Genomic DNA, 18823 nt, shown 5'->3' on the forward strand with positions numbered 1-18823 from the left:
TCTGCTGTTGATTTAAACTTCTACCAGTCATGGGATGCAGTCGGCCCTGAAGTTACGGAGATAGCTTCAAAACAGATGTACGTTCATGGACCCATTTTGTCTTTCTATATTTCCTTCCTATACAGGATGTGGAAATATTAAATAAGTTGTACAATAGCTCCAAGAGTCAGGCAATACCACTCCATGAGGGAATATGGTAGCTGTTTAATACTGAATGGTTATGCTTTGCACAAGCTTAGAGCCACAAGTATGGAGGAGTATCACATACTGCTGAAGCCACTGGGGGATTTGGGTAGGTAGAAAGTAAAAACATGGATAGCTCTTAGTCACAGTTCTGGTGTTAATGCCACAGCCCTTACAAAAGTCATTTACGCTCTCTAACGATTGCAGGCTGTAAGGGTCTCAGTTTTGTGTCTTATTTAAAGTACAGCACCTCCCTGAGACCTGCACTTCTTGGTGTAGTGCTGGGATGTCCGCGCAGTCAGCTGCTCCCCAAGCACGTTCCCTAGAAGTCTTGCAGTTATATACAAATTCAGGTTAATATTGCCTATTGGAATAGCTATTTAAAGACTGTGTTTAGGGTCCCTTAAATACAGATAAAGCACATTCTTTTGCCGATATCAAAAAATGTTCATGTAAAATATATTACAGTAATCAAGAAAAACACTATGGCTATATTTTGCAAACATTAGTGTTTGCAAATGAACCACTATTATAACCATTTGAGCTCCTATGTCATACACATAAAATGTATGAAAGATCAAGTTTTCTAACACTGATTTTGAGAACCCCTAATGCATGGGAAAAAAAAGAGGAGAGAAAGTAGGCATAATACAGGATATGTTCAAATTGCATAGAATAAACATTTATTTCTAAAATCATATGCACAACATATTATTAAGGAAGACTGTCCAGCATGTATAAGACAGCACTACTACACTTACAGGCAGCTTCCTTTTTTATATATGTTCATTGTATTTCAACATTCAATTAGTTCATCTCTCTAATAAAGTAAAAAGAGTTTGGACAGGAGTCCTAAGAGAAAATTTCCATTTAATATAGAAGTCTTAAATATTAAAGCTATCAAACTCAGCCTGAAGATGCCTTAGTGTATTTTCATTGCCCAAGTTAGAGAATGACAAACAGTAAGATCTAGTAATTTCAAAGGCAGTATTACCAACTCTTCCTATAGTCACAGCTCCTCTCTGCTATTTTCTGAATAGAGTATGATTGTGTGCTTGCTACCAATGTTTATTTCTCTATAAATGTGTTGATTGAATTTAATAGCACACCGAAAGAGTAAGCAGGATGTGAAGACTGTAAATGTACCGGTGCCACTGAGAAAAGTCTTACCTTTAGCCTGCTACTGTACTCCATAGACTAGGTTTTGATGTGAACAGAACCTTGAGAAGGATATCCTGAGGATACTGAAAGGATTTATGTCCTAATCAAGTGAGAGCCTGCAAAAAACAAGGGAGACATGCAAAGCCTAAGAGTGAGGGAGCTGGGGAAAGATTGGCAGCCCACAATGTTTAGAAGAGTGAAGTCTGCTTGAGAGAAAGGGTTGCAGGTCCACGTGTAGATGATGTAAACTTAAAATCCTTGTCAGGTTTTCCTTTGCTGCTATTGTTAATATAAACCAATGTGTTGACTACAGGGGGCTCTGTTTCCCACAGGTCCTTGACTACTGAAGGAGAGAGGCGAGTTGATGTCAAACGCACTATGCCCTCATGGGGTAAAGGGGGAGAGATGCAAAAATCCCTCTAAAAGGAGGTGTGGGCTCTTCTCACGTGTGTGCCATCATTGGAGCTCCAGCTCACAGATAAGCCCAAGCTGCGTCACGCACTACATTGCCTGTAAGTTGGCAGTGTGGCCTGGAGCAAACAAAGAGCCTCTCCAGGCTGGAGATGGTGCCTCACGCTTCAGCTTTAACCCTCCAGACTGGGTGAAGCTAGTTCTGGTCTCTTAAGCTCTGAAATCTGAAACACATTCACCAAAGGCAGGCTAAGGAGACCAAGATGCCAGTGGAGTCCCTGCTAGTCTTAATATGCCTCATGAAATGTCATAGGTACCTACTAAATTCATACTCTCTCTTGCCAACTGTCACAGCCCAACTGCCTACTTACTCAGTCTAATTGCAAGGTGTGACAGGATATTCAGTCCTCAGAGAGCCTTAGCATGCTTGTAGCATTTTAACTGCAGCAAATAGCCCATGCAACAACTATCTCACGACCTATGCGTGTGTTTTTGTCAGCAGTTTGATCTGAAGGATAAGAAAAAAGTAGGAAAAAAAGAACTCCTTTAGAGTAGGCATATCCTAAGGATTGTAAGAAGTGTTACTAAGGATTGTAAGAAGTGTTACTGGAACCTGTGTTTTCAAAGGGATGGGTAGTAAATCATTTGGGCCATCAAGGGAAGAGCTGAGCCAACTAAATTAGTCTGGATGGTAAGACATGCCTGGATGGTAAGATAGCCAGAACCCAAGAAACTATAGAAGATTATGATTAAGCGCTTGATGAGTAATTTTGTAATTCATCGTAAAAACAGACTTTGAAAATGGGGCATTTCAAAAGCTAGATTTTCTGGCAAATTATTTTTAGAATGTACCCTCTAAATTTTCATATATTTTCAGACTGCTCTTTCTCCATCAATGGAGATATCAGCAGAACACACATTCTCATAATTCTCAGTACTAGAGCGTCCAAAAGGTTTAGATTGCCAATATTCACAGTTGATGTATTTTTTTCCTCTTAAACATTTTCCACTGGTTTTCATAAGAGCGAGTTTGTAATCTTCTACTCAAATCCTTTTCTTTTGCTGAAAGGGCAGAGAGTTCCTAAGATAAAAAGGCTGAGTTTATTTTTCATTTGCTGTAAATCACTCCTTTAGAAAGACTTGACTTTGACACATGACTTTGAACATTTGACACATGACTTTAAACACCACGGAGGCATTCAAGCAATTTGTACGAATCCTAATTGGAGATATACATGAAGTCCAAGAAGGAAACGTGCATTTTAAATGTGCACTTTTGGTCCATAGCTACAATGGCGTTCTTAGCATTCAGCAATAGCAGACAGGACTACGTGCACTGTAAGTTAAGCAAACAACATGTACCTGCTCTGACCTCTGACAAAGCATACAATACCCCATTTCAAAAGTGTCTAATATTATTTAAAATAGAAATGAGGCTTTCAAACAGATTAAGGTATTAATGCTATCATTTTTGAACTAACTTTGAATTTCCATTATTTTTACAGGCCTTCTGCCAATGAATCATTAGAAATGAAAAGGAGGCACACACTAGAAACCTCAGTTCTGTGCATCTGTTTTGCCAGTGTGTAGCAAATAGGTATAATCCATCATTTCCAGTACTCCTTTCAATAGTATCCTTCACATTTCAAATAATCTGACAACCACAGTGACAGTCTAATTTTTTCCTTTGATAGCCAAGATGTTTTCAAAGTTAACTTCCCCCCCGCCAGTAGCACTTTCTGGATTCTCTACCAAAAGAGATCTCTTTAGATGCAAAATGCCTTCGTCTTTTTGGCCAACTTCAGGAATGTTTAAAAGATCTGGAAAAGACATTTTCATTTTTCAGGTCTCTCCCAAAAATCTTCAGAATCTTCCCGTCATTTCCATTCCTTTCACAATCCATCTAACACTGGATCCTCATGGAGTGCCTAAAAATATTTAGGTAAAATGTTTTGTCAGCAGCAAGCTCAAGACAACAGACTGTGGGCTGCTGCTCTTCTTGTCCCTCCTGTCAGGATCTATTAGGGGTAAAAGAATATTTTAACTAGCAGTGGGCCACTCATGGCTTATTTGACTGAACTGGGAACCAACATTCTTAGTGATAAGAGAATGGAGTGGTCTGGAGATATGCCTGCATGTTTGAATAGCTCCAGTTTTTTTATAATTTAGCAACCAAGTATAATTCACTCACATATTTGACAGTACAGTTTGTGCATCAGTTGAACTCTCTGAAAGATGATATGAGTAAATAGACCTGCTCAAGCCCTTCCAAACAGGTCTATGCCAAGGAAAATAAATGGTCCTGAAGCTATCTGTAGCTTCTTTTCATAGTGTGAAATGGTCTAATAAAGTGTATTTGTGACAGTGCTAACAGTATGACTGCTTTGAAATGTTATATGTAACTTACATTCTTGGTTCAGCATTGATAGAGCACTAAATGCCTGTCATTGTCTAAAGGAAGAACAGAAAAATTCAGGACATTTTGTGCTTTCTGTCTGTGCCTTGGAGTACCGTTGCTTTCCTTTGTCAGTCATCAGCTTTCTTATGCTTGGCAATCTAGTACATTTTGCTTTTCTTACTACTTAGGAATAGTGATGATCACAGTGAGCAAAAATTCAAGGAGAAAGTAAGAGTCGTGCTTGCTATGGTGGCACTTTGTGTAGCTCCCCTTTATCTTTCAAGTGCCACTGCCAAACAAGCACGTGGCAGTTTTTTTCTAAAGTGTACTGCAAAAAATCTTACATATCCTATTTGTCAAAAATATTTCCTTTCTGAAACTGTAAGGCATTGGCAATCCAACCACAGCAATTGATGTTGATACAGCTATACTGTATATTGTTTTTATATAATACCTGCTCAGTTCAAGAATCCAGATCCATCTCACAAAAGAGGGAGCAAAAATAAAGCAGTGAGAATTGCTTTTAAAGTTATGTAAGTGGTTTGATAAAACCTTCAGCGAATAAATAGACTTTTTGAACAAAGATGAGCTTGCAATGCTTCTTATATCAGGAAGCAAAACATTTGAGAGGGCAAGGACTGCAGCAGCACCGTAAAGAAACATTTAAAAAGAAAAACAGGAATGGAAAATACAGTTGGTTGCCATGCGAAATAGTAGTATTATGAACACTGTCACTTTTTCACCTCTCACTTGAAAGTTAGCAGCTTTAGATTTAATCTTAGATTTTCCATCTTGAATTCTGTGCTTTGTGAAAAAAAACCTCCCAAACTAAATGTTTATGCTTTAAGAATCCATGATCTTCCACAGCGATTACCCAATTCTTCCTAAGATTTATGTGCTATTATCCATTCACTCATGTACCAAGCCATACTTTAATTGTTAACAGTTAAGTTACAATGTGCTTTTAAAAGGCATTATACATGTGTGTTTTAAAATAACCAACCACTTCACACAGTATCTAGGCAAGAACAACAGGATCTGCACAAGGTTTTATACCACTTTGGCAAGTGGTAAAAACATGGACGTTTAACCATGCATAGTAAGGAATTCCCCAGTGTCCAGTCATTGCCCATAGTCCCCCTCAACATCATAGGTGCCAGTGATACAGCATTTGGGACAGACACATCGATTTTGAGGGCAGCAGATCTTCCAAAATCTAGAGAAATGTCATCATTATTTCCTTCAGCCTCATCTGCTTTCACCACAGCGAACATCCTTCTCCTTGCTCTCACTTCTCCCCCCTTTCTTGGCTGCCGATAATCTGGAGAAAATGAAGTTGGTGAAGATGAAGTAAATTCGGAGGAACCAAATAATTTTTTGGGGGGGCCTGAATCTCACGCTGCCTTCCCCTATTACCGCTAGGAGCTTGGTGCCATCTTCTGTGCTTTTTTGGTGTTGCAGCTCTCCTAGACAAACAGATCTCCAGAAAGTGCCTGGTTATGCGACGTGGGCTGGAAAGAAGCAGCATGATTTTTTTTTCACAGTCAGGTGAAATATCAGGTGGTTTTACAGGAAATACTCTTCCATCTTTTGAATGGATGAATTTCACCTGTAAAGAGCACTAAATATAAAATAAATGCTGAGCCAGGCAATAGGCTTTTTGTACTAGAAGAGCATTTAAAAGGCCTGATTTGAAACCTGACTTCCTGGCTATTACTGAAAAATTTGCTTTTGAAAATCATGTCATTATTTTCAAATTTTCAAACTTTCACGGAGAAGTGCTTGAAACATTTCTCATGTTATAAAAATTGAAATTAAGATTCTCACGTTCATTACAGACCCTTAAGAAAAACAAATCAAAAGACCCAATATTTGCATTAAAAGTGTGAGAAATAACTACACCAAGTTCAGAATTAATAGTAATTATTGTGTGTGCCCTATGGATGTTGAGGAACATAATTTGCAAGTTCAAAAAACAGTATGAAGTTCAGGGAGTTACACTATACTGTTAGTGAAAGATATTTTAAATAACTTTTTTTCCCCACACACGAATACAAAGGTCTGGAAAAGATTATCCACCTCATGATCTTTCCTTCCATGTCCTCCAACTGGCTTCCATTTTTAGAATTAAATATGAACAAAACATATGATACACTTCTGAAGCTTCCTGTTAGGGACACTCCCCCACTGCCACTCTTCCCTTTCCCGTGCCAGAGGAAGACTACAGATCCCACTCCACCCTGTTTCACCCCATTTTACTATGTCTTCCATAGTAATTCTGCCAATAATATCATTCACGGACACTCAGAAAGTATGAGAGGGCCTTGGGGAGCTGACCAGGATGCTTACAGAGAGCAAGGCAAACTAGCCAAGCTCAGGAAAGTAAGGCATGTGGGAAGAGCATCTAATCTGAGGCTGGAAGAGGATTGATTCTTCTGCACTGTGAGAAAGAAAAGGGAAATCTTTCCCTTTCCTTGCTCTTTATGTGTGCATTTGAGCCCACATTTTAGAAGACACCAACATTCAAAACAAGCCCCAGGTCTATGGCATCTCCTGTGCTGTGGCCCTTGCAACCATTTAGAAAAATGTCCGCAGGGCAGGAGGTCCTGCAGGCAATCAAAGAACATGCTGATGCTTCCAGTTCTTCATGAGTGGAGGAAAATGGAGGAGCAGAGCTTCCTCCCAAAATCACAATCCACGAGGTGAAGTGAAATATATAGTTAGATGGATCATTTTAGCTTTCCCATACATTTCTTCCTTCTCTTCCCCTCAATCTCCTGCTTTCCAGCTCACAGTGTCACCAAGGGTATGCCAAGGGCAAGGGTTTGGAAGTGCCACTGCCACTGCTCTGTGTGAGGGCTGGATTGTGCCCGTCAGCGGGTGTCCTGGGGAGGCAGGGTCTGGAGACCGCTGGGCACTGTGGTGCTCCTGCTCTTGGATCACACACTCTCGGTCACAGCAAGAGATGCTCCTTCAGCTCCTCTGGAAACTGCAGCGTCACAAAGAATAAGCACCTTGGGCCTTGCAGCCTGATACACTTTGCCAGTTAGTTTAATCTCAGGGGGTACTGTCCAGCTTAGCTAACTGAGTGGGCTGGTAGAGCAAGATGAGAAAGAATACCCCTTTCTCAGTTTGAGAGGAGGCAGGAATCATGAGGGACACCCCAGAGGTGTCAAGAAGTCGAGGAAGAACAGTTACAGCAGAGATGGGACATACACAAATAGTCACAGTCCCCCTTACCATGGGAGTGCTCTCCCAGCACCCTCGATCTGTGCGCGATACCGGACAGCTCTAATTACAGGAAAGTTTTACTTCTCCAATAAAGTGTTCCTGACTTATGTCCTCCCAAAGGACGAGCATTTAGATAAAGACACCTAGCTGACTTCTTCCCATTTTCCTAGCCCTAAACAACACCATTCTGAAATACAGGGATTTTTTCCTTTTTTCCATTGTTTCTCTCAAGTCTCTCTTCCTCTTTCTCTCCTTGCAAACTAGATTGCTTCTTTCCCCTTGGAATAACTCTGGACCTTATTGGAAGGGGAATGGTGGTGATGAAGATCTTACCATCCAGAGGGGGAAACTAGGGTAGGAAGCGGCCGGCTGGCTGGCTGAATGGAAGGAGGGCACCCCTGTGCTGCCCCGAGCCTGGACGGGCAGGAGAGCAGCCGCTTCCCGCAGCACTAGCACCATTCAGCCTCCTGTTCACCCATCTTGGCACGGGGACATTGCTGTTTGGCTCTGAGAGATTCTAAGATAACTGCCAAGGTGACTTTTCCTTCAAGCAGGCCAGATAGTTTAATTTGAAAATATATGAACAATAGAGAAGTGAGGATACAGGAAGATGAGATGGGAAGAAACAGTTCTCTGCTTCCAAGCCCTAGTGCTCTGCTAAGTGAGAGAACATTTATAAGATGGCACATGTTTTTCTTTAATTCAACAGTTGAAGCCATTCATCAAAGAAACCTGCATATTAATCATGACAGACTAGTAAGTCATTTATATTTTCTCCAGGAGGTTGAAATGACGTTTCCATTTTCTTGTCTTTCTTCTCTCTGCCTTCATTGTCTACCACTGCTAATTATCATTCAAAGTACATATGTTTGAGAGTGATTCCTCCATGAGAGATGATTTGGGTTCTTTTCTTGCCTCTTTTCCACCAGACACCTTAACACGCAGACATCTCAAAATGGCTTGCATTTCTCTGTGCGCTTTTGATAGTTATTTCTGTGATGAATTTGTAGACACTAATAGCATATCTGTTCATCTGATGTTCCCAAAAGAAAACATGGGAATATTGGTTTGTGTAAATGTATGTATAGACATACATAATATGTATGATAGTTTTTATATTCTAGTTAGAGTAAGCTAGCACCTCAAGTTTATCCGTTTCATTGGAGCCCAGAAAAGAGAGTTTTCCTGGTAGTTTAATAAACATTATTTGGTTATTTGTTCACATTTTGCTAGAATATTTTCTTTTGAAAGAATATGTATGGGATGTTATGCTCTTTGACTGCGAGATGAATCGTCTTTGCTTCCGTGCAGAAGGATCAGCCGTCAAATGACTGAGAAAAGACAGTCCTCCACGCGCAGAAGCAGCTAGCAGAGAAAGTAGGATACCTTGCATGATGCATTCACCCCAGTACTTCCAGGCACTTTGTAAGCATCACTAATTTGACTTTTAAAATTATTTTCTGATGAATTATTATGGCAAGGAGCCAGGAATTGCTCTGACCTCTCTGCAAACTGTGAATTCTCTCTGAACTCAGAAAGCACTTGTATGGGTTTGGGCCAAGTTCTGTGGTGGGATTTGTGCTTTGAGTTAAATCAGCCATTTTCTATTTTAATCATGGGCCATAGCAAGCTGTTTATGGGTTCTGTCGTCCAACCGTGCTGCTGCGGCTTAGTCCTTGAAGTGCTTCATTGCGGCTGCTGACAAGGAATCTATTGCAAAAGATGAAAAAATGATGAGTTCACAGGAGCGTTTCCTCAATGCAGGCATTGGAACTGAACTGTCTACATCTGTTCTAATTCACTCTTCTAACAAGCCTGGTGCAAATCTCTACGTGGACAGTGTTTCAAATTAAGAGTCTTGATTTAATTTAAGGAGGCTTTCTTCTTGACTGACTGTAATTAAGTCAAGATAGGAAGTTCTTGCTCCTAAATGAGTGTTTGCAGATAACCTTGCTCTGACATATGTGCAGCTGTGAAGAAAGCAAAGTAATTACCTTTAGCAAACTGCTCGGGATGGTGTCAGCCATCCCCTTGTCGCATCATTGCAGAAAGTGCTCAAGGACCTCACTGCCCCAGCAGAGGAACATGTTGGTGGAGCTGCAGGTCCTGTGGCCCACAAGGAGACATTTCAAACTAGCAGAGCTGAGCCTTTCGCCAGCTGCTGGGAGCACGAAAACAGGTTGGCTTCAGTGCTCACCCCATCCACCCACCTGAAGCTTGGTCGGAGGCCACCGGACGTGGCATCTGCGGGGATGCGCCTTGCATTGCAGCACACGCGCCCCGTCTTGGCCGCCTGCCGCGGCACAGCTCCTGCACCAGGGCAGCACAGGCGCCCTCAGGAAGCCCTTCCAGAGAGACGCTGTCCATAGGTCAACTGGATTATCTTTTCTTATTATATTTCTCCTTAGCTGGCAGAAGAGTGCACATATTTCTTTAGCTTAGTGTGATCAGAACCTGCCAGCTCTGGGAGATTTGCTCTGTAAATAAATAACTTTGGCATGAGGAATTAGGAAGGGAGAAAGCCAGCAGTAGTTGTCCCAAAACATTCTCTCCTCTCCCTATAAATCTCGCAAAGAATTAAATGTTTCTGTGTGGGAGACATGGATGTGTGTGTATTTCTAACATTTCTCTGGAAACTTTCCTACCACCATGCATGCAAAGTAACTGGATAGCTGTAAAAGAAGGATGAACTGGAAGTTTTGCCTGGATGTTGCCTTACGTCTTGTCCTTCGGCATTTGAAGGAGCAGAGAGGCACTTAGCGAGACCGCACAAAGCAAGGTGTAAATGCTTTTATCAAGTCACTTCTGGCTTAAGAGCCCAAGTCATTTTGGCGAGTTTGAAAACAGGACTCCAGGCGTTCCCAGGGTGTTTGGAAAGCTGAGGGTTGTGAAACGTTTGATCTCTGTTCACACAGTCTTTAATACAGCAGAGCCCTCAGCTGCAGTGGAGTCCCTTAGCAATATGGCAGTATTACCACTTGCAGTAACCCGAGGCAGAGAGCGTGCCTAGCCCAGAGGCTTAGGGCGGCAGAAAATGTCTAGGGAGCGAGTGTTCTCACTGGTTACAAAGCCTGGAGAGTGAGACAAAATCCGCGTATCCTGTGTGCGCAGCCCAGCCTGTATGAAGCCTGGCGTTCCTCCATCAGCATCCCCTGGTCGTGATAGGGGCATATTCATTCCCTGCTCAAACTGATGTGGAAAGTATTCTGATTTCTGTTTAAGCTGGCAGTGGCTTAGGTGCTCTCCTTTGAAGCAAAAACTTCAAAGCACCTTACTACACATCCAAGGTCACGATGCAGTCTTCTTCCTGCCTGAAACCAGGACTTCCACCGCACCATGAGCAAACTCCAGCTATTTCCATGTCCTTCAGCACGCAGAATTCAGACCCTTTCCAAGAATGCCTTTTGTTTTGCTTTGTTCAGCTGAGCACAGTGAGCAGAAATAGTGTGTGTTTTTTTTTTCTCATGTAATGCCAAAGGGAGCTCTGCTTTTTAGAAAAATATGAAATCCTAAAAATTTCACCTCGATGATTAGGAAAAAAAGACATGTCGTCCCCAACTTTGTACTTTATTTTTGTAGGCCTAGAATAATAATAAGAATTTGCTTTTGCTCATTGTACAATGAATGTATTTGCTGCTGCTTTGAATGTCAGGATGAACATCTGGTTTTGGTGCTCACCAGTCTGCCAAGTCGGGAAGCTTTGAATATTTTGCCAAACCATTTACCCAGCCCTGAATTATAACTAATATCAGGAAAATCACTAGGGGAAAAAGTAAGCAACTGCCGACTGTGTAACAGCCAATGTCAATTCTTCAAGGATAATTTTTACTGTATTAATTTTATCAATGTGGTTCATGGGCAGCTGTCTCTGATTCGTAGCAGTATATTCATATAAATGAGCTGCTTTAAAAATATGTAACCCAAATAATTTCATAATGAATGCACATTAGTGAAATATTTTTAAGGAAATGAAATGGACTTTGGAACTTGGACATGTAGAAGTGGTAGATATGAAGCACAACAAGTTGCCTGGATGTTTTAAGAAACAAAATACAGAACGTTAAATCTTCAGAGAGTCATGTAAATACAGAACAAAACTGTTTCATGAAAGTAAAGAGAATTATATCAAAGGAGGAAGTGTAAAGCGATAGGGCGCATTACAGAAAACTTTCTCTGTGCTAAGTGTAGCTAAGTGCTGAAACAGGTTATGGCAGAATCCCTATCACTGGAATTTTTCAAGACAAGCATCCATCGAGAATAGTGTCAGGGAAGTCCATCCTGCTTTGGATTGTATCTCAGGGCTCCTCTTTGATTTTTTTCAATGTAGTAAACAGAACAAAAAATCCTGGCACAATTTATCCTACCTTCCCACGCACTGTCCAGAGCTTACTGTGCTTTTACTTAGAGTTTTTATAGTTACTTCTCCTGCTAGCCTCCCTTCTTGTTTTTACTTCTCTGGTTTTGACACATCTGATTCTAGCCAGCATTTTCAGTATTTACTTTTCATCTGGCTTGTCTGCTCATGACAGTTTTCCCAAACTTGTGCCATCAGATAAAGCATTGCCAAGGCCTCAGTTGCAAATAAACATCAGACTGTGAATTAAATACAGAAAAAGAGCTCATTGTGGAAAAAAAAAAAAAAAAAAGGAAAACAACCAAGCTAATGAAAGCTAAAATGTTTTCAGGAACCATGTTTCCTCGAGCCGACATCTCATCATCCTTACTAATGGGCCCTCCGCCCAATGCTAGTGTGAGGAAGAAGTGCAAAAGAGTCTGACTGTAGTGGAAAGTCAGGAGGGAAAAGGAGGTGGAAAGGGTTTGCCTGGCCCTCTGCCGCAGCGCAGAGCCAGCTAAGGCTGTGTCAGCAGCTGCGCTCGGAGGCCAAGGCCCGCACCCCGGCCTGGCTCCCCGCTGCGGCTCCAGTGGGTGCTAGCGCGGCCCGGGCCACGGCAGCCGGGCGGCCCCACATCCCCTCCCTGGACACATGGTTGTCCTGGACAGCGGGAGCTCCTCCGAGCAGATAAAGCAGCGTTTTCCCTTCAAAAGCTGCAAGTTTTCCCTGGCAAAGTGATGAAGATAAAGGAGCCTCTCAGCATCTTCCATGAAATCACACATTATGTCCCAGCTCCACCCAATGCTCAGGCTCAGCATTTTCTCATCATACTTCCCTAATTAATAGTGAGAAGGACTAAGGGCATTTTCTTTCATCTCTTTTGATTGCTTCATCATGGATAGCGACTTTTTCTCTGTTGATGAATCCAAAATGGAAAAAAATAAAGTGGAAAAATGTGGAGAAAGAGATGGCTTAGGAACAAAAAAAAAAAAAGGAGTGAAAGATAACACTGCGAGCAGAAGGAAGACAAAGAATCATGGCCATGCAGCTGAGACATCCGGCTGCTGATCTTTCCGAGCAAAAAAGCTGGAAGTCAGACACGGTTTTAGCTTTGTTTAACATGGCACAAAATACAAGCTGGTCTATTCATCTCTCTCTCCCACTGTCTTTCAAGCTCAGCCTTTTATTGCATTTTGAACATTTAAATTTTTGTGTGTTTTTTTTTTCGATTTCAGACGAAAGTTAGACAAAATTCATTTTAGTCAGACAAACAATAACCATATCAAACACAAAACAACCCCTAAGACTCTGCCTCTCCTTGCAAGACAGTACAAAATTATGTAGTTAAAATATTGTAGTGTCACAGGGAATATGAATTCCATGGCCCCCAAGCTATTTTTTTTTATTTCACCAGCCACTACATTGTCAGGCCAATCAGGAGGGTCATGTCACCTTCACTGGTTGTTGCTTCAACAACAGAGGAGAGAGAGTATCTAGCAAAAACAAAACAAAATAAAACAAAAATCACATGGTATCTGCCACAGGAGAGAGGGGGACATCTCAGATAGGAGTAAGGACACACAGACTTGAGCTGGTCGTGTTATGCTGCCTTTACGTTCAGTGGAAAGAAACAGGACTTTTAGAATTCAAGGCCCCTGACTATTTCTAGACATGTATTTTATTTGTGATGAATCATCATAGAAGATGCTACCCCTCCAATGACATAAAGGGAATGTGGAAACATGGTCAGATGCAACCATGTGTGATCTCAGGCCCAGGTGATGTTTATTCCTGTGTGAGATGCAGATTCAAGTTCACCATTCGAGCAGGGTTGGTCCTTCTTGTGGCGTTAGCTCTCAGGTTTACAACTGAGCCCTCACTCCTCGACCTTCTTACCAATGTTTTGTGCACGCACACTCAAGCTTCGGAGTCCACAGCAGGACCGGGAGGACACAAGGGAAGGCACAAGGAGCAGGATGCTGCCTCTGGGAGCTGCCTGTCTCTCATGATTTGTCCCTGCTAGGATGAGCCTGAGCTGAGCCTGGTTTTGTCTGACTTGCCCTGAAAATGAAAGATCCTAATGCCTTTGGTTTAATACCTTTCCCATTCTGGTCCATAAAACCTATGGAGGCTTTGTGTTTCTTTATAGCTTGTGACCCATGTACTAAGTTAAGAATGACCCTCTGTTCATCAAACCTGCATAAATAAATATATTTTGTCAGAGCAGATTGTCTTAGCCTCCTGGAGCCCTTTGGTTACCTGCCCTGTGCGGAAGGGAACAAAGCCTGGAGACACTCCTGAGGCAGACATGGAGACTGAGAAGGGAGGAAAGCAGGAAAAGCCTTGATTGATGGGGGGAGATGATAAGGAGGGGGGCTGACTGAGGAAGAGGGTACATACACAGGAAATGTGTGTGAACATACTGTCCTAGGGCTTTTTTCTCTCTATCTAGGAAGTATCTGTCCACTGGACAGCAAGTCCACCCTTCACCTCACAGGCTGCTTTTCCACAGGCTTCTCCAGGCTGCACGGAGGTAGTATGGGATTCCCCACCTTGGGAGAATTCCTCTCTGTGTCCTTGAAGATGTGGTGGTTCAGCAGACCATGATGATACCCATGACTTGTGGGACATCAGCACCCTCCTCACCTCCCAGGGCTACCTTCCTGCTGGCCAAAGGTACTCTGTGATTGTCTGGGAGTGGGGACGTGAGGTGGGTTTTGCTGACAAAGAACCTGTGCTGTCTGAAAAAAAAAGAGAGGCCTATCTCTGGGCATAGAGCTCCTAATTTCTGTGCATGCAGCTGGCCAGAGACACAGACCTGCAGGTCTGACTAAATGAGGCCATTGCCCCTTCTTTCCGGGCCCTCACAACCAAGGTCTGCCTGCAGCTCTGAACCCGGCAGAGCATCTCCTTGGCACCAGTAGCTGCAGAGAGCACTCTGCTGCAGCATGGCCCATGGTGGAGTCTGCCTGCTGTGGGTGAATCGAGGTGCTGTTCTCTCTTCCCGGATGGGAGAAGGGGCTGGGTTAAGTGCCTCTCTCACAGCAATCCACCCTGTGCATGGAGAAGGTCAAGCCAAGGGAGGCCCATTCTGAGAACTGTCTCTTTGATCCAGAACTCCCTGGTCAAGAGAATGAGGAAGCTCAGGGCTTTTAGAATAAAAGAAAAGCCCACTTCCTTTTTGTGCTCTTCCACAGAAATACTACAAGCACGGTAAGCATGCTTTCAACTGAAGAAAAAGCAAACATTGTTTTACAGCTGACAGCATTAACGGTCAAATAGCTATTGCTTGTTCTCTTTTTTTTTCCTTTACTATATGAAGGCTCATGCAATGTCCAATTGACTTGGACTGATCTCTACTGTAGACTACTAGCTAATTAATGTGGTAGTTAATATTTAACACCTGGTGAAGAAGTTCTTTACTGTGAGGGTGACAGAGCCCTGGAACAGGCTGCCCAGAGAGGTTGTGGAGTCTCCTTCTCTGGAGATCTTCAAAACCCGCTTGGACACAGTCCTGTGCCATGTGCTCTAGGCATCCCTGCTGGAGCAGGGGGTTGGACTAGATGATCTCTAGAGGTCCCTTCCAACCTCAACCATTCTGTGATTCTGTGATGTCAAATGCCCTGATGCTGCTGGCTGGAAAAGGGCTCTCACCCTGAGTGTGACCCTGCTCTGCGCATGGCAGCCCTGATTTGCACCATGTAGAGCTCGGTGCTCCAAGCCATCCAACCAGCTCCACATATGAACTTGCTCCTGGGTACTACTTCTTTAGACTGTCTTGTCTATCAAATGGAGCTGAGGTATTCTTCATATACTGCAAATTTGCAGAGGAAATGTAATTATTCAAGAAACAGAGCTAAATGATGGTACAATTGCTGGCAGTAGCCACTGTTTTCAGTTTTCAGATCTGTTCCATGAAAGTGCCCCAAGCTGTTCAACACATTCTATGGTAACATTCAGATGCTCTGCACCTGTTACTTCTCTTTATTTGGAGAAGGTAGTAATAGAATTTATGTCAAGCACTAAGCCAATTTTTATTTAGCTTTTGTATTTTTGCAGCTGCAGCCCTTGCCTTGGAAAATACAGAAATAGTGATGAAAGAGTCTTGAGAGTTCAAGAGTCAGTAGTTTTCCACAGCCGGTAGGAGCATGCCATCTTCTCTGATACAAAATAAAAGCCCCTTATTCTGCAGGAACATAAGGCTCCCAGGTAAAAAAGCTTCACGTTTCTAATAACTGGGTGCATAACAAAATGGGCAATTGTAGAATGCCAGCAGCACAGGTTGGATAACACCATTTACTGTGATTAAAAAGCCTAGGAATGATTCCTAGAACCACAGTCTAATTTAGATTAGAAGGGACCTCTGGCAGCCATCTACTCCAATCTCCTTTTCAGAGCATAGTCAGCTTAAATCAGGTCACTCAGGGTCTAGTTTGTTTGAATTTTGAATATCTCCAAGGATGGAGGTTTCACAACCTCTCTGAACATCCTGTTTCAGTATTTGGCCACCCAAATTTGGGTAATAATTGAAATATTTTTTTCCTTCTATCTTTATTGGAATTTCACTTGTTGTCATTTGTGCGTTGTTAACAAAAGGCCTGTGCTATTTCTGTCACTTCTCTGTGCTTGTCATTTTCCTGCTACATCAAGTTGCAATGCTCTGGAATAGGTGCTGCAAAAGCTGAGTGAAGCTGGAAGCCTGGCTGCTTCAGACAGTGCTGCCTGCACCGCTCCAGCAGCTCCAGCCCCCGGCAGCTTCAGACCCCTTTGGAGGATTCCAGGAAAAGGGAGCCTCTCTTGCCTGGGAACCCGTCTTACTTGGCATATGTCTTCTTAGGAGGCATCATACTAGGCCCTGGAGAAGGGCCCTGCCAGGTTAAGTCAGCACAAGGACGTAAACCGATGTACCTGAGACAAGAGAAAAGTTTGTGGTGGCTGGAAAACCTTGCTGTATGCTTATCTAGGGATTCAATCTTAAAAAAAGAATGAACAAGATTAATCATCTTTCTTTTAAACATCTCTTGGATGATCTGTCTTCTCACTAGAATCATAGAATCGTAGAGTCGTAGAATCATTAAGGTTGGAAGGGACCTCTAGAGATCATCTAGTCCAACCCCCCTGCACACACAGGGTCACCTAGAGCACATGGCACAGGACTGCGTCCCAGCGGGTTTTGAAGATCTCCAGAGAAGGAGACTCCACAACCTCTCTGGGCAGCCTGTTCCAGTGCTCTGTCACCCTCACAGTTAAGAATTTTTTTCCTTAAGTTCCTGTGGAACTTTTGCTGCTTCAGTTTGTGGCCATTATCTCTAGTTCTTTCAGTGGCCACCACTGAAAAGAGGCCAGCACCATCCTCCTCACTGCCTCCCTTGAGGTATTTATATACACTGATTATGTCCCCTCTCAACCTTCTCGTCTTCAGGCTGAACAGGCCCAGCTCCCTCAGCCTCTCCTCATAGGGCAGATGTTCCAGGCCCCTGATCATCCTTGTAGCCCTGCGCTGGACTCTCTCCAACAGCTCCACATCCCTCTTGTACTGTGGAGCCCAGAACTGGACACAATACTCCAGATGCGGCCTCACCAGGGCTGAGTAGAGGGGCAGGATCACCTCCCTCCACCTGCTGGAGACGCTCTTCTTAATGCAGCCCAGGATTCCATTGGCCTTCTTGGCCATGAGGGCACACTGCTGCCTCATGGTCAACTTGTTGTCCACCATGACGCCCAGGTCCCTCTCTGCAGAGCTGTTGTCCAGAAGGTCAGTCCCCGACCTGTACTGGTGTCTGGGGTTATCTCTCCCCAGGTGCAGCACCTTGCACTTGGCCTTGTTGAATTGCATGAGGTTTTTCACTGCCCAGTTGTCCAGTCTGTCCAGGTCCCTCTGGATGGCAGTGCAGCCCTCTGGGGTATCGGCTACTCCTCCCAGTTTGGTATCATCATCAAACTTGCTGAGGGAGCACTCTGTGCCTTCATCCAGGTCATTGATGAATAAATTGAACAGGACTGGACCAAGGACTGACCCCTGGGGGACCCCGCTAGCTACAGGCCTCTAACTAGACTCTGCACCACTGATCACCACCCTCTGGGCTCTGCCATCCAGCCAGTTGTTAATCTACCTCAGCGTCCATTAAAGCATTTTCTTTTCTTGGACATTGAATAGGGCATTACTGCGTAAGAAAGGATAAGAAGGTAAGAAATAATCTTCCTTCAATCTCCTGAAAACATTGGAGATAGACAATCTTTCTTTACTGGTTACCTGTCTTCAGATTACAAATACCAGCGTTGGAGATACCAGTGATAAGATAAACAGCCCTTCCATTTGCCCAGACAGGCCATGAGTTTTAGTGATGGGATTGATGCAGTGCAGGAGCTCTGCATCACAGACTACTGAATGTTTCAGGTAAAGAGAAGACGATGCACAGAAAGCTGCCGGTCAGGACTGCATCCCAGTGCAGCCTTCTGTGCAAAGGAGGGTAAATCCTCCTTTTTTCTAGAGTTCCTGCTAAACACGAATTACCCACTCCTTGAGGATATTTGTCTACAAATTCTATTTTTTCTCCTATTTATGTGCTATTACTTGTGCATACATGACAGACCATTGAGCACTTCAAGCCCAGGGATTGCTTGGTGAGCTTGCCTGCAGCAGCAGCCATCCAGTCAGTGTGGAAGGCATTTCTGTTTTTTGCTTTTTAATTCAGTAATTTTTCTTTGATGGTTTTTAGCCCTGGATTCAGGCTGTGGAACACAGCTGGAATATTTTAAAGATGAAGAAAGATGTTTCTTCTGCTGAATGGTAAAGCTAATTATTTCTGAAAAGCACTAGCAAACTTGGCATTTCTATAGGCAAGTAATTTGGCACATCCAGAGAGGGTGATTGATTTCTTGCATTTAGCTGCTCAGCTATTTTTCCCGTTGTCAACTCGAGGTACTAGCTTGAAGTGCAAATAAGAAAAATAATTCCAGTGGTTTTCTGATGGGAGGGATGGCCTGCATTTGCATAAGCCGCCCAAGACATTGTTTCTCTTAAGTTTCCTGCAGCTCATGCCAGTTACTGTCCCAAACGCTCCAGATTCTTCTGATTTGCTTAACAATGATGAAAATAGGTTTCA

The sequence above is a fragment of the Tinamus guttatus genome, unplaced genomic scaffold (assembly GCF_059628265.1).
Source record: "Tinamus guttatus ecotype Peru unplaced genomic scaffold, ASM5962826v1 Tinamus_guttatus_pri_ptg000530l, whole genome shotgun sequence".
NCBI classification, from domain to species: Eukaryota; Metazoa; Chordata; class Aves; order Tinamiformes; family Tinamidae; genus Tinamus; species Tinamus guttatus.